At 48.5% G+C, this 13408-nt stretch overlaps 1 protein-coding gene across 1 annotated transcript in view; it reads right to left on the bottom strand.

The window, feature by feature from the left end:
• The window catches only part of AKAP11 (A-kinase anchoring protein 11), a 73453-nt gene extending 69815 nt beyond the window's left edge, over nt 1-3638 (bottom strand). The window contains exon 1 of the mRNA XM_065423390.1: nt 3554-3638. The gene's annotated coding sequence lies outside the window, so the exon portion shown is untranslated. The remainder of the gene's footprint in view (nt 1-3553) is intronic.
• Between the last annotated feature and the right edge of the window lie 9770 nt (nt 3639-13408).

Below are 13408 nucleotides of genomic sequence, written 5' to 3'. Positions count from 1 at the left end.
ATGATAGAGAGTGAGATCAGAATAGATGATCTGGTAGCCTTCACTATAACAACATTATGTCCATGTCAAGTTTCAAACCACAGCTTTTTTACAGTAGCATTATCTAAAGAGGTGTATACAGATTTTGAATTAAAAATGAAAGTTTTTTTTCCCCAAATCTAAAACAACTAAAGGAATTTTCCTCAAAGTTTCTGAAAAAAAATTCACCTTTAGGCAGGGACCAAGCACGAAAAACTTCGATTTCATTATTGAACAGTTCAGAAAGTTATGAAAGGAGGGAGAAAACGTTAACTCTTTTGCAACCTTACGCTAGAACACCAAGTTTAACAATCCTGGATTGGCAATAGGGTTTACTAGAAAGTCTAGAAGGTCTTTTCCATCTCCAATTTCTAATGATTTTACAATGTCTAATGTGATCTCTATCACTTTAAATAGCAGAGCTGGCAGCCTAGAAAAATTCTGCTCACGCATGGTATTTTTTTTTTTGGAACAGGCCTATAAATCATAGTAAAGGTTGGGTGATCAGATTTTGTCCACGGATTGGTACACTTTGGCTGTGGGAAGCAGCGCGGGCCAAGGGATATGTTAGTCGTGGCTTCTCGCGGCCCCCATTAGCCTGGAGCGGCGAACTGTGGCCAGTGGGTGCTGCTATTGGCCGAACCTGCAGACGCGGCAGGTAAACATACCGGCTTACCCTGGTTAGCCGCGTGCCAAAGGTTGCCGACCCCTGGTACATAAACTGAAAGCAGGGAGAGTCAGTGTTTTTGACAATAAGCAGTACATCTCTTAGAAAGAGAACATACACCCACAAAATTAAAACTGAGGATAAATACACTAAACACTTAAAAATCTTTAGTCTATAATTTGGACTTGACCATTCTGCTATTTAAAAAAATTAACAAAATTAAGTTAGAAAACTGTCTCCACTGCAACTGCAGTCTATATTTTTCATGCTTTATCACAAAATATAACATTTTAGGGCATGTTCTAGCTGCATAATTACCTGTGAGGAAATGTTAAATTTAGTTACCCTTCTTCTGCCTTCTTAGAATTTTAAAAATAATCTTTCTTTCACCATTGTAAACACCAAGTCCTCATTTTTCCCCCCATGTTAATGACAGAGTCAAAATTAACATGGCTATTTTTGTTTATTTCCTGGTAGTGTACACAGATGATAGCGTCACAATCATAAAAATAGTATAGTGTTCTTTATTCATAAACTGCTTTAGTTAAAAAAAAAAAAAGAAAAAAGCCAACAACGTTAGGAACCATTAGGAAAGGAATAGATAATAAGACCAAGTATCATAATGCCACTATACAAATCCACTTGAATACCGCGTGCAGTTCCCATCGCCCCATCTCAAAAAAGATATATTAGACTTGGAAAAGGTACACAGAAGGGCAACACAAATGATTAGGGTGATGGATCAGCTTCCATCTGAGGAGAGATTCAAGAATGGGACTATTCAGCTTAGAAAAGAGATGACTAATGGGGGATATAAAAATCATAAATGGTGTGGAGAAAGTAAATAGGGAAGTGTTATTTACCCCTTCTCATAACCCAAGAACCAAGGGTCATCCGATGAAATTAATAGGCAGTAGGTTTAAAACAAAAAAGGAAGTACTTCTTCACACAACAGACTATCAACCTGTTGAACTCATGGCCATGGGATGCTGTGAAGGCCAAAAGTATAACTGGGTTCAAAAAAGAATTAGTTAAGTTCCTGGAGAATAGGTCCATCAATGACCATTAGCCAAAATGGTGAGGGATGAAACCCTATGCTCTGGGTGTCCCTAACACTCTGATTACCAGAAGCTGGAACTGGACAACAGAGGATGGTTCGCTTGATAATTGCCCTGTTCTGTTCATCCCCTCTGAAGCATCTGGCACTAGCCACTGTCAGAAGACAGGATACCAGGCTAGATGTACCACTGGTCTGACCAAGCAGAGCCATCATGTTCTTATGCAGTACTAGCAAAGGAACCAGAAGAACCCTCAAAAATACTTTTTAATATTTTACAGTTTTCCTGAAGTAAAATGGTAGATGTAAGCAAAAGTAAACATGTTTTTCCCACCCTAAAATATACATGTTTAAACCATTTTAAGGAAAGTCAAATGTTTGCTTAAACTAAACAAACTCTACTTGATCCATCTGTGAAAACTTCATAATTACCATCAGAAATGTTGAGAGTGGGGTTGCTTCTGGATATGAAATTTCAGATTATCAATAATTCTATTTTCTTTTGCTGTCCATCCACAGTAAGAGTAAGTAATATCACTAATTTTTTTCATCATCAAGTGAATGGACTTCTACATTTTGTGTAGGACAGTGAAATTTCATGAGAAATTTACAAAGCTGATACAGCATGAATAGTTAGCAATATAATTAGGCATAAAAACCAAGACATGAAAAATCCACTTGCCTACTCATTCACACTGACTGGAGACCTTCCCCTGACAAATGGGTCCAATGTCACAAATTTACATATAATTTAGGATCTCAAAACCAAGTTTCTATCTATTTCCATTTTTATAGCGCCCATTACCATATCTAAGTGCTAATCCTTAGGGTTCTGAAAGAATCTTTCAAATGTGAACAGATGCAATGCTGTCTTCCTGAATCTGAGATGGACAGCTCCAATGCCTCTACTATAGCACTCATATCTTTCCCAAGACGCAGCAAAGTGAAATTAAGAAGACTAGTCATTTTTATTATGCTTAAGCTTTATTATTTGTATTACAACAATACTGGAGAATTCCAGTCAGGATCCTAGTGTGGTGTACAGATGTTATTCAGAACTTTGGGGCAGAAGTGAAATTGGCTGCTTGGGAAAGTTACCAGCAGCCATGAGGCAGATACCACCACTAACAGGGATCAACTCACAAAAATAAAGTCTAGGAGAGCGAAATGGAAGGCTCTCTCCCCCCGCAGCCAGGAGGCCCAGACCTGACAGGAGGGGGGAAAGGAACCAAAAGCCCTTCACTTATTCAGCAGCCAAATTTGGGGGGTGGGAAGAGATTTCACATTTACTCAGCATCTACTAACCAGAAGCTGATCTAAAGATTAAACAGGTGCTGGGGGGAGGGGAGGAGGGAGGACAGTCTCTGCTCAGACTCCCAACACCCTCGCACCTGCCAGCAGCTGGAGGGGGCCTTGCCCCTCGGGCTCGCTGACGGGTCCCCCAAACTAGCTCGCCATCCCCTGCTATGCTGGAAAGCCCCAGGGAGCGAGCCCAGCGCTGCTGCGACACGCACCCGGGCCAGCTCCCAGGTCGGGGGTTTCTGCCGAGCGCTCCGCGCAGGGAGGCGGCAGCGATGCTCCCCTTGCGGTGATGGGGAGAAGCGCCCCCGGATCCAGCCGTTAGCCCTGGCTCCCTCCCCTCACGGGACCGGGGAGCGAGGGACCAGGGAAGGGGCAGCGCCTCCGCTGCACCCAGCGCGGATCGTTCCCATCCCCAAGCGCCTGCGCTGCCCGCCCGGGTCTGTCACGGGCAGCGGGGCCGGAGGCGCCTCGGGCGGGGTCTCGGGGCGGCGGAGGGGGGAGGGCCGTACCTGACTCCGCAGCGTCCGGCGCCCGCAGCCATGTCACACCCCCTCAGCAGCGCACAGCCGCCGGGCTCGCTCCGGCCGCCGCAGCGCTCTCCGCTCCGTCCCGCCCCTCCACCGCTCTCGCGCGACTTCCAACCAACCGTCGCGAGGTTCGCCAGGCCGCGGTCTCGCGCACAAGCTACAGCGCGCTCTAGGTCAGCAAAAGGTCATGTGAGAGTTGCCCTCGCCTCCTATTGGGCGAGGGGATAGCGCGAGTCCCCGCTGGACTGAGCGAGAGAACGCAGCGGGACGGGAAAGGACGGGGAGAGCGAGGTCAGCACGCGCCTCCCAACCCAGGCACGGCCGAGACCAGTGGAGACGGTGGGGGCTGAGCCCGCACGAGGGGAGCAATGCACGTGCAGGGAGGCCGGCCCACGCGGGGTAGGGAGGATTCGGAGAAGCTGTGCAGAAGTGACAGTGCGCTCCGTAAAAGGCCCCCACAGACACGTGTGGGCCTGAGCCTCGGGCTGGGGGCCGGCCGGGTGGACGGAGAAGAGGCACCCTAGTGCATCAGGCATGGGGGCCAGGAGCATCCCTGCCACCAGTAGGCTACCCCACGCTCCAGTGATCAGTCAAGGTGGGGGCTGGTTAGCTGTTTCAGCCCCACTCTTCAGGCAGGTGGAAGTTTGTGTGTCACTAGATCCTACTCCCAGTCAAATTAATTCAAAGGCTGCAAAAAATGGCCACGGGCCAGCAAAAGACAACCACCAAAGCCAGCCAAACGCCAGTCTTCTAATAACCCCGTACCAGTGCACAGAGAACGCTGAGACTCTCAAAGGCTTCACAAACAATAGGGCATTGAGAAGAGGGGACCTGTACTGACTCCCACACAAACACTCCCTTCAGCTCTAGCCAGGCTTTTGATCTCTCTTCTCCCCCATGCCCGCCTCCCTGAGTTTAGATGTCCTTAGGGGTAGGTAAGTGCAAAAGTTTAAAAGCCCAACATCTTTTCCAGATTCTTCAGCTATGGCCTTCCCCAACTGGTACTGAACTCAATAGAAAAAGCCCTGTTGATGTCAATGAAAGTTGTATCAGGCCCCTGCTGCAGGAAGCAGAAGATTCTGTTCATGGGAAGTCTATGTAGAGGGACGCTCAAACTGAGGTAATGACAGCACAGTCTCAACCCATTCTCTCAAATTTAGCCTGAGAACTTCTTTCTTCATTCCTCCCCAACCATTTCTTAAATTCAGTGCTGCAAGAGAGTCTCCAGCCTGTACTCCAAGTCTGATGACATATTCAAAGTTTACAGGTTCTCTTGCACTGTTACAATATAGCACTTAATTGTATATGCTGTAGGGGCTCTTGCTCTCTTTTCTTTCTGTCTGTCTGTGTTAAAAATGGTGTTCCAGTTGGATTCATTTTATGGCAACATCTATTGATTTAATAAAACGTTTATAGAGGCTCCCCTATCATTTTAGCAGCCTGTAAGCAGGAGCTGTCCCACAGACACAACACAAGCAGCAGCAGGAAGAAATGACACAAAGTAGAATGGTTGCTTAACAACTTTGAGCAGGATCCTCTGAGAATGCTCCAAAATGAAGGACTCGCCCCCCCTCCCCCGAATCCCCAAAGGTTGGCTTAACCCACGTTCCTGAGACCAAAACAGCCTGAGAGGAGAAAGACCTACAGAACCAGGGACCTGACCAACTACAGGCCCAAGACAGCCTGAGTATGGCTGGGGCTACCCAAACATGCACACTGCGCCGGAACAAGCAGTGGTGGAGAGAAAGAACTGAATTGCTCAGTTGCTCTCAGCCACAAAGATGATATCTGTGGCTCCACTGGCCAGGAAAGAACCAACTGCCAGCCATGTGGCTTCCCTTGTACCAGCGGGGACCCCAAAGAGTGACCTCTCCATTTCACAATGAGAGATACCCCACTTTCCTACCAAGCTCCAATACACTCAGCCTTGTGCTTGATTTCCATACTTTTCCCTTTCATTTCTTGTTCCCACCCATACCACTTCTAATGTCACTCTATCCTTTCCCTTAATAAAATGTTAGTTTCTTCTTACTGCTGTTTAGTCCTTCGTCATTTGGTATTTCTCAGATGCATCATAATTACCACTCTAGAGGTCAGAGGCTACATTCATATATTTACCCTACTACTACCACCACCACTTGCATCTTAACCTGTATAGTCCAGGAAATCTAGCAAGTTAGGGGCTAAAATCTGTGCATTTGCTGGGGCTTGGAGCATAAAGAACCAGGAGCCCATTGATCCTAAGTAGGCCACAGTGGTGGGACAAACAAGCTCCACCACTCTTGAGGACTAAGGAGGACTCAAATACATTGGGAGTCATTTACATATTCTGTAAACTTGTCATCCCTACAGTAGATAAGTTTAAAAAGCTCTGCAGTTCTCCAGTTAACAAGCTTATGACCGAAAGTTCCTCATTGTTTCAACCTCTGTTTTAAAATACCTTTCAGTGTTCAGGACAATTGATAACTCTATCAGAGTGGCTTTTTCTGAATGTCAAGACTTACGTAAAGTAAAAAACTTTTCAGAACAAAACAGGAACTAAATATGTGAAGAGAAGCTTTAAAAATAAACTCTGACATCTTTTTCCTTTGTTCTACAACTCCCTTTAGACTATTCAGTGATAATATATTCTGATGGCACTTTGCCAAATCTTTGAAATTCAGGATTTATAACCACCAGGAAACCATAAAAACATGAAAACATAACCTACAGTACACCATTGTTTGCCCAGAAAATTGTTTTCATACATCATGTTAGAAATGGAAATTACTGACTACTGAAATGTTGATATTTAACAGTCTGATATAAAATGTTTCATTTGTGATTACACAAGAAAATTGGTTAGTTATTGGACGCTTCTTATTCTCTATGTTGCTTATGAAAAGAACATCTCACAGCAACAGTTTCTGGGCTCCCGAAACTGGATGTTCTATAGGATAAATCTAGTTTTATTTTTCATGTATGCATGGGGGGAAAATACAAACTTATCTATTGCAAATGATTGAAAATTCAGAAGTTGGTAATTTTATTTATATTCTAGAATCTTCCATTCCTAGATGTACTAGAGCAACCTGAAAGGCAGCAAATAATTAATTGCCTTTTACATTCAATACAGGCATACAGGGAAAAAAGACAAACAAAACTTGTACAGTAACTCCTCACTTAATGTTGTAGTTATGTTCCTGAAAAATGTGACTTTAAGCGAAACGATGTTAAGCGAATCCAATTCCCTTAAGAATTAATGTAAATGGGGGGGGGGGGGGGGTTGTTAGGTTCCAGGGGAAATTTTTTTTTTTGCCAGACAAAAGACTATATATGTTTTGACAAAGTTCCTCCTCTACCTTGGTGGGTCCTGCGCTTATTGGCAGATTTTCTCGCCTCACAGATTCACCATGTGGGTCGGGAAACAGCCCAGAGACCATCCCCTCTGGTAGAAGCCACAGTCCAGGTCAATTCTTCCTGTGTCTGATCAGGGGTTGGGAGGTTTGAGGGGAACCCGGGCCCGCCCTCTACTCCGGGTTGCAGCCCAGGGCCCTGTGGCCTGCAGCTGTCTAGAATGCCTCCTGGTACAGCTGCGCGACAGCTACAACTCCCTGGGCTACTTGCCCATAGCCTCCTCCCAACACCTTTATCCTCACCACAGGACCTTTCTCCTGGTGTTTGATAATGCTTGTAACTCCTCAGTCTTGCAGCAATATGTCTTCTCGCTCCTAGCATGCACACCACAAACTGAAGTGAGGTCCTTTTTAAACTCAGGTGCCCTGATTAGCTAGCCTGTCCTAATTGATTCTAGCAGTTTCTTAATTGGCTCCAGGTGTCTTAATTATCCTGCCTATCTTAACTGGTTCTAGCAGGTTCCTGATTACTCTGTGCAGCCCCTGCTCTGGTCACTCAGGGAACAGAAAACTACTCATCCAGTGACCAGTATATTTGCCCTCTACCAGACTCCTGTACCCCACTGGTCTGGGTCTGTCACATATCCCTCCCCCCTGCTCAACGCCAAGGGGTTGGGCAGCTTGGGACGCCAGACAGTGCACACGTGACAAGCCATCGGCCTTGCCATGACGGCTCCCTGCTCTGTGTTGCACACGGAACTGGAAAGGTTGGAGGGATAAGAACCACCTGGTCACCCTTGTGTTCTTCTCCTTGTTCCGCTGCATCCATTGAAGAGGGGCATGGTCAGTCACGAGGACAAATCTGCGCCCCAGCAGGTAGTAGCGCAATGCTTCCATGGCCCATTTTACGGCGAGGCACTCTCTCGCCACCATTGCATATTTTTGTTCCCTCGGAAGGAGTTTCCTACTGAGGTAGAGAATCAGGTGTTCCTCCTCCCCGACCATCTGTGCTAGAACAGCCCCCAACCCTGTCTGCAGGATAAATTCCTTGGTGAAATCAGGGGCTATCAGTACAGGGTTACTGCAGAGGGCAGTCCGTAGGTCTGTGAACGCTTCCTCTGCTGCGTCAGACCATCTCACCAGATCAGGTCCACGGGCTTTCACTAGGTCTGTCAGGGGGCTTGCCCTTGTGGCAAAGTGGGGGATAAATCGTCGGTAATACCCCACCACACCTAGGAATGCCCGGACTTGTTTCTTGCGACTTGGTCGGGGCCAATTTTGGATGGCCTCTAACTTGTTCAGTTGGGGTTTTACCAGACCTTTTCCCACAATGTAGCCAAGATATTTGGCCTCCGTAAACCCTACAGCGCACTTGGCAGGGTTTCCTGTAAGGCCAGCTTGCCTGAAGGTATCGAGGACTGCCTCCACCTTCTCTAGGTGGGTTTCCTAGTCTGGGGTATGAATGACCACATCGTCCAAGTAGGCAGCAGCATAACTGTTATGGGGGCGTAATAGCTTGTCCATGAGGCCCTGGAAGGTAGCTGGGGCCCCATGTAGTCCAAAAGGGAGGACAGTATATTGAAAAAGACCCTCTGGTGTAGAGAACGCAGTCTTTTCCTTTGTGTCTTCCGCAAGGGGAATCTGCCAGTACTCCTTTGTCAAGTCTAGGGTAGTCAAGTACCAGGCATTACCCAGACGGTCCACTAGCTCATCTATGTGAGGTATGGGGTACGCGTCAAACTGGGATACTTCGTTTAGTCGCCGGAAGTCGTTGCAAAATCTTGTGGTGCCATCAGGTTTGAGCACCAGCACGATTGGGCTGGACCACTGACTGTGGGATTCTTCAGTGATCCTCAACTCCAGCATTTTTTTTACTTCTGCTTTTATTTCCTCCCTTTTGGCCGCTGGCACCCAATAGGGCCTCATTGTTACTCTGGCCCCAGGGTTCGTGACGATGTGGTGATATGTCTCGGTTGTTTGACCCGGTTTTGTCGAGAACACATCTTGGTTCCGGAAGATCATCTCAGACACCTCATTCTTCTGGTCTGGTGTTAAATCGGGAGACACTCTCACCGGTTTGGAAGGCTTGTTTTCCTGGGTTAGGTCTTTTCGGACAGCTGTGCATGCCTCTTGTGCATGCCAGGCTTTCAGAAGGTTGACGTGATAAATCTGTTCTTGTTTTCGGCGTCCTGGCTGCCGCACCTTGTAGGTTACTTCCCCCACGGGTTCAAACACCTCATAGGGCCCCTGCCATTGGGCCAGAAGCTTGCTTTCTGCCGTGGGTACCAACACCATCACCCGATCCCCTGGTTGGAACTGTCGCACTTTTGCCTGGCGATTGTAATGGGTTCGCTGGGCCTCCTGTGCCTTTTCCAAATGTTCCCGTACAATAGGGGTGACCTGGGCTATCCGGTCTTGCATCTGCATTACATGTTCTATTATATTTCTCCCCTCATTGGGTTCCTCTTCCCAGATCTCTTTGGCGATATCTAGTATGCCATGGGGGTGACGCCCATATAATAACTCGAAGGGGGAAAACCCAGTTGAGGCCTGAGGTACCTCCCGGATTGCAAACATAAGGTAGGGTAGTAGGGTGTCCCAGTCCTTCCCGTCCCGACTTACCACCTTCCTTAGCATAGGTTTAACCGAACCCTCAAGGCTTTCTACCAACGCATCAGTCTGTGCATGGTAGACTGAAGTTCTCAGGGTATGTATATGGAGCAGCGTACAGAGGTTCTTCATTAGCTTCGACATAAATGAGGTTCCTTGGTCTGTTAATATCTCCTTCGGTAGACCCACTCAGGCAAAGATCCCCACCAGCTCTTTGGCTATTGTTTTAGGGGCCGTGTTCCGCAGGGGTACGGCTTCTGGGTAGCGAGTAGCATAGTCCAAAACAACAAGTATATATTGGTGGCCCCGAGCCGTCTTCTCCAGGGGTCCAGTCTCTGTTGCCTCTACTGGTTCAGAGGCGTTAGGGTGGGGGTCAGACTCGGGTGCTTCTCCCTCCTGTGTGGCCTCCTTTTCAGCTGCTCGGGTCCGCCTACCTACGAGAGCAACCCTCTGGCTTTGGGTCAGTATTCGGGTTCCCAAGGCCTTAGCTGCCCTTCTTTCCCTTTTTGTCTTTCTACCCAGTCTGGGAGTGGAGAACAAATCTGGGGATATTTCAGAGAAGATTGGGGGTTGACAGTCTGCTGTGGATGCCTCTCTAATTACAGGGTTCCCATCTTTCTCCAGTCCCCCTACTGGGAGTAAGTTTCCAAACCCTGGGAAGTCCCTCCCTATGAGCACCGTGTATGGGAGTTTAGGGACTACACCTGCTGCTACCTCAGTAGTGTTCCCTTACTCGATTCTTACTGGGATGGTGGGGTAGTAACTAACTGTCCCATAGACACATATTATCCCCGTACGTTTAGCCTGCAGCAGCTGACTACGCTTCATGAACTTCCCTGAGATAAGCGTGATAGCACTCCCCGAATCAACCAGTGCCGTGGTCTCTACCCCATTTAGTTTCACTGGTCTGGTATACATATGTGGGGTTAGTGAGACCCCCACAAGGTGGATTAGGGAGCATGGGTCTGCCCAGTTCCCCAGGTTACACTGCATAGGCTCCTCAGCATTGGGACACTGTGCAGCTATATGTCCCCACTCCCCGCAGGCATAACATCTGTATGGAGCCCTACGCGTTCCCCGGTCTCTTGGTTTGGGCAGTCTAACATCACGATCCTCTTCTCCCTCAGTGCTCCGACTCTTTGTGGCCTCTGGTGGGCCTTCAGCCCCTCTCTTTTTCCACCTGGGCCCTCCTGGTGGCCCAGTCACCCGAGCTTTAGGGCTTGGTGCTGCTAGTTTAACCCGGGGTGCCTCTTCCTTAACTGGTCGGGTCAGCTCCCTCGCTGTCCTTTGCCTCTCTACCAGGACGACAACCTCGTCATAGGTGGAGGGTTCGTTCTGGCTTACCCAGGTGCGAAGGTCTGGCGGTAGTCCCCTTATGTATCGGTCGATGACCAGAACCGCTAGTATCTCTTCCGGACTCCGGGACTCTGTTTGCAACCACTTTCATGCGAGATGGATGAGGTCATACAATTGGGACCGCAGGGTTTTGTCTTCCTGGTACCTCCACTCGTGATACCGCTGGGCCCGCACTGCGGTTGTTACCCCAGATCTGGCCAGGATCTCTGCTTTCAGCTGGGAGTAGTCTGCTGCAGCCTCTTCAGGCAGATCATGGTAGGCCTTCTGGGCCTCCCCACACAGGAATGGGGCAAGGATGCCAGACCACTGATCTCGAGGCCAGGCCTCCCGTAGGGCTGTCTTCTCAAAGGCCAGAAGGTATACCTCTACATCATCCTCCCGCGTCATTTTCTGCAGCCAATGGCTGGCACGTATGAGCCGCATCCCATCATGGCCGCAGTTCAGCTCTGTAAGGGTCTTTACCAGTTCCTGCAACATAGCTCGGTCTTGAGCAGCCTGGTCCATCAGCAGGCGATTAGTCTCTTGCTGCAGCCGCACTGCCTCCTGTTGGTGCTTGGACATGGGTAGCCTCCTGCTGGGCTGCTGTGGCTTGTATCAGTGCCCGCACTACGTCATCCATTGTGGTAGGGGGGAAAATAAACTCTTTTTTTTTTTTTTAAATCACCCTCCTTCTTCCGCCACGCTGTGCACACCAAAATCCCACTGCTGACACCAGTTGTGACAAAGTTCCTCCTCTACCTTGGTGGGTCCTGCGCTTATTGGCGGATTTTCTCGCCTCACAGATTCACCATGTGGGTCGGGAAACAGCCCAGAGACCATCCCCTCTGGTAGAAGCCACAGTCCAGGTCAATTCTTCCTGTGTTTGATCAGGAGTTGGGAGGTTTGAGGGGAACCCGGGCCCGCCCTCCGGGTTCCAGCCCAGGGCCCTGTGGACTGCAGCTGTCTAGAGTGCCTTCTGGTACAGCTGCGCGACAGCTACAACTCCCTGGGCTACTTGCCCATAGCCTCCTCCCAACACCTTCTTTATCCTCACCACAGGACCTTTCTCCTGGTGTTTGATAATGCTTGTATTCCTCAGTCTTGCAGCAATATGTCTTCTCACTCTCCGCTCCTCGTGCCTCTTGCTCCCAGCTCCTCGCATGCACACCACAAACTGAAGTGAGGTCCTTTTTAAACTCAGGTGCCCTGATTAGCTAGCCTGTCCTAATTGATTCTAGCAGTTTCTTAATTGGCTCCAGGTGTCTTAATTATCCTGCCTGTCTTAATTGGTTCTAGCAGGTTCCTGATTACTCTAGTGCAGCCCCTGCTCTGGTCACTCAGGGAACAGAAAACTACTCATCCAGTGACCAGTATATTTGCCCTCTACCAGACTCCTGTACCCCACTGGTCTGGGTCTGTCACAATATATACATACATTCTCTCTCTCTCTCACTCTCTCTAAGTTTTAAACAATTTAATACTGTACACAGCAATGATGATAGTGAATCTTGGTTGAGGTGGTGAAGTCAGAGGGTGGGATATTTCCCAGGGAATGCCTTATTGCTAAATGATGAACTAGCAATTGGCTGAGCCCTCAAGGGTTAACTCATGGTTGTTAATGTAGCCTCACAGTCTATAGGGCAGCAGGAATGGAGGGAGGGGAGACAGCATGGCAGACAGAGAGAGAGAGAGAGATGCGCATTTCCCCTTTAAGTATGCTGACTGCATTCTTAAGTACACTGCCTTGTTAAGTTAATCAGCAAGCTGAGACGCAGCTGTTGTCAGGAAGCTCCCTCCATCCTGAGCCCTGCCGTGTTTCCGCCCTGCTCTAGGGAGAGAGATGGGATAAGCAGGGTGCAGGAGCAGGGGGACACCCTGACATTAGCTCCCTTCTTTCCCCCCTCTCCCCCCCCCCCCCCCACACAGCAAGCAGGAGGCTCGGGGAGCAGTTCCAAGGCAGAGGGCAGGAGCAGCACCTGGCAGTTGGGGGAGGGACAGCTGAACTGCCAGCAAGCTGGGTGGCTGCTGCACAGGGAACTTAGGGGAGCGGGGAGCTGATGGGGGGCTGCCGGTCCACCCTGGTTCCAAGCCTCCACCAGCTAGCCGCAATGGGCTGCTCTTCCTGCAAGCAGTGGACAAAGCAGGCGGCTGCTAAATGACATTAGAAGGGAGCATTGCACAACTTTAAATGAGCACGTTCCCTAACTGATCAGCAACGTAACAATGTTAACCGGGATGACTTTAAGTGAGGAGTTACTGTATCTAACCTAACATAAATAAGACTGGCTGATTAAGACCACAATATGCTGGGTATTACACTGCCCAAGCATCAGCTACCTTGCTAACTACTGCTCAAGAGTTTGTAAATCCATGTGGACAAAATTCTGAGGTAGAGTAACAGGACTTAAAACCCATGTTGGAAATAGTTTCAGATTTCAGAATTGTGTCTCTTTCTCTTTAGAGATGAAGCAAGGCCTACTTACATATACCCACTGCTGTTTTGTGGCAGCATCCTGCCATCTTTACTAGCTAACTCCATTAATACAATAATTTCTAG

This window comes from Emys orbicularis, chromosome 1 (assembly GCF_028017835.1).
Source record: "Emys orbicularis isolate rEmyOrb1 chromosome 1, rEmyOrb1.hap1, whole genome shotgun sequence".
Lineage (NCBI taxonomy): Eukaryota > Metazoa > Chordata > Testudines > Emydidae > Emys > Emys orbicularis.
The sequence above is the reverse complement of the archived record's forward strand: the minus strand, read 5'-3'. Positions and strand labels throughout refer to the sequence as shown.